Consider the following 3,293-nt stretch of genomic DNA (forward strand, 5'->3'; position numbering starts at 1 on the left):
ATGCCATTTTTTTTCTTGAGTACCTCATGCAAATTGACAGCTGAACTGCCAGAGTTAGAAACAGTACATTTAAAAGTAGGGTCTCGGGCCACTTCCCCTAGTCAGCCCTGGCAGGAACATTCCTGGACACACCCCTTAATGGTCACTTAGCTGTGATGTCATACTCTGAGAGCCTCAGACTGTAAGCTTTCCTATCTGCAATAGTCTCTTCTCTGCTTTTCGTAAGCCCAATGTACATAAGAGACACAAGGCTGCTACCATCAGTCATGGTTGTAGGAGGAGATTGCTGCATTCTCTGTGCCCTATATAATGTCACCATATGGAGATGTTGTTGTTGTTAAGTGCCGTAGAGTTGATTCTGACTTATAGCCACCCTGTATAGTGATGAGCTTGAACCAACGGCCTCGTGATATAACCCTGACCTTTCAGTCCCATGCATTAATCCTTAGTGCCACAACAGGACTCCAAAAGTTAGTAGAGTCTGTTTAATATTTCTTTCTTTGAAGATGGGGTCTCTTTTCTCCCCTATAACACTACAGCCTGAAAACAAAATTCATTCTGTAAAACTAAGAAAGGACCCCGACCACTAAGTCTGAATATCTTGTCCCTTTCTGATGTTTGGGTGAGCTTTATTTCTCCTGTTTTACCTTTATTAAAGTCTTTTATGAATAAACCCTGAAGAATCCAGTCCTTTATAATTGCTGCAACAATGTATGCATTTTGCTTCCCTGCACCTAAACAAGGTGATTCCGGAAAGGTTGATTGTTATAGAATAGTCAGAGTTGCAGCTGGTAAGTACAAAACAAAGGAAAGCAGACATCATTTGCATCACATTACTAGCAGCAGAAAAACCCCAGTTGATAGATAAAAGCATTCGAAAGGACAAAGAAAAAGAATACAATTCATTTGGCAATAAAACGGTGGCTCTCAATAAAATAAATAAAATTAGGGTATTATTGGAAGAAATAATACCATTATGGTATGTTATTTTAACCTACCACTCAAAATCAGGAACGGGGTGGTCATGCTCACTGACAAGCAGGTCTCTCTCTGGCTTCTTAGCCCTGATGCCAACATAGCACAGTAGTGAGAACATGCTCAGATTCTAGAGGCAGGAAACCAAACAGAGAAATGAAACCTGTTGCTTTTAGTCGATTCCAACTTATAAGAACTCTGTGGAACAGAGTACAACTGCTTTATAGAGTTTCCAAAGTTGTCCTCTTTATCAGAGTCTTGGTGGGATGCCGTAGGGTAAAGTACTCGACCTCAACGTGGGTTTGAACCACAAGTTCAGCAGCTTAAACTCACCAACCTCGCTTCAGAAACCCTATACAGGGTTGCTAAGAGTCCTGTGCCCACAGGCCAAGGTATCAGCAGCTGCTTACAAAAGCTCAAGATGGCCTAACTGCGCCCCACTAGCCCATAGTTCTCAGGATTGTCTTCTCTCTCATTTTCCTGTTCAGCTTCCTCATCCCTTCGGCACTCAATCCACCTCTCTGGTCTATCCTCTGTGAGCTGGAACTGACTCCGTGGCACTTAGCAACGACAACCACCACAGAAATCTTTCTGGAGGAGTCCTGGTGTGGTGCTGTAGGCTATGCACTGGACCACACATTGGTTAGAGCTACAAGATTAGTGGTTCAAACCCAGCAGCAGCTCCTCAGAAACCTAATTAGGGTCACCATGAGGGGGAACCCTACTCAACAACATTAAACAACAACAATCTTTATGTAAGTAGAATGCTGCATCTTTCTCCCATGGAGAGACTGGTGGAGGTAGATTTGAACTGCCACTCTTGGTTAGCAGCTAAGCAGTCAACCACTCAAACCCTAGCTCTCCCCTTCACAAAGCTGAAAGTATAATGATTAGTGTGATGCTGTTCAACTTACTGACCTCTCCAACTCGGTTTCCATATAGTGATTATATCCATTGTGGCTATATGAAACAAAATCGGAGAGGTTGGGCAACTTGAACAGCATCACAAAACTTAAAATGGAAGAGCTAGCATTTGAGAGTTGAAGTGCTCAGCTGCTAACCAAAGGGTTGGCAACTTGAATCCAGTAATGTTGCTGGAAGCACAGCTGCTCTGTAGGGTAAGAACTGGACTGCAAACCCCAAGGTGAGTCGTTAGAGCCTACCACAGAGATTTACACGCTGAGAAACCCTATGCTGACTCTATAGCACTTAACAATAATAATGTAGCTGCTGAGTCTCAACTTAGAGGGACTCCATGTGACAGAGTAGAATTGTTCCTTTGGGATGTCTTGGTTGTAATCATTGTTTTGAGTGTCATTGACTCAGTTCTAACTGGTAACCATCCTGCATAGGGTCTGCAAGGAGCTGCTGGTGGGTTTGAACCATCACCTTATGGTTAGCAGTCCAGTGCCACACCAGAACTACAGAAGCAAATTTCCAGGTCTTTCTCCTGTAGAACTGCTGGGTGTGTTCCAACTGCAAATCTTCTGGTGTTAGCTTGGGAAGAGAATTATATCAGAACATCCATCTTTGTGACTCAACTGCAATTTCCCTCATGCTCTTGGGATAACTGGTACAGCCTGGAGATCAAGTTCAAGAGCAGGAAAACCAAGACAGGTTATAAAAGGGATTTAGTCATGTCTGTCTGTTGTCTTTAATGGAAGAGTGATGGCCTGTACAGAAAAGCTCAAGACTTGTATTTATGTGTCATTGGCCAGAACTGTGTCACATGACCATCCCAACTACAAGGGAAGGTAGGAAAGAAAAACACTGGAGTGACACCAGGGAGCTTTGAAGAAAGATTTCAGGTATTATTTAAACGCCCTTTCTCTTTGCTTCCTGCCTGGAATGGTTTAGTGTCTGTACCTTTATCAGCTGTTTTTGTATTCTGTGTTCTGGTACTAAAAAAAACTTTATAGATTTGAATGCAAGTTGTCCCCCCCCCCCATTGTTGGTAAAGGTGTTTTTGACAATGGGAAAAAAAAAAGTTAGATGTAGACTGCAATGATTATAGTACTTTATTGTTGTTGTTGTTGTTGAGTGCCATTGAATTGTTTCCAACCCATAGCATCCCTGTATAGGGTTTCCAAGGATCAGCTGGTAAACTTGAACCACCACCCTTGTGGTTCAAACTGACTCTGCAGTCGGGCTTATTAACCTGCTGCACCACACCAGGACTCCGTTATTGTTGTTGTTAGGTGCCATCGAGTCGGCACCAACTCATAGCGACTCTATGTACAGCAGAAAGAAACAATGTCCGATCCTGGGCCAACCTCACTACTGTTGCCACCTGGCCAATCCATCTCATTGGGGGTCTT

This window comes from Chrysochloris asiatica, unplaced genomic scaffold (assembly GCF_000296735.1).
Source record: "Chrysochloris asiatica unplaced genomic scaffold, ChrAsi1.0 scaffold00003, whole genome shotgun sequence".
Classification (NCBI taxonomy): domain Eukaryota; kingdom Metazoa; phylum Chordata; class Mammalia; order Afrosoricida; family Chrysochloridae; genus Chrysochloris; species Chrysochloris asiatica.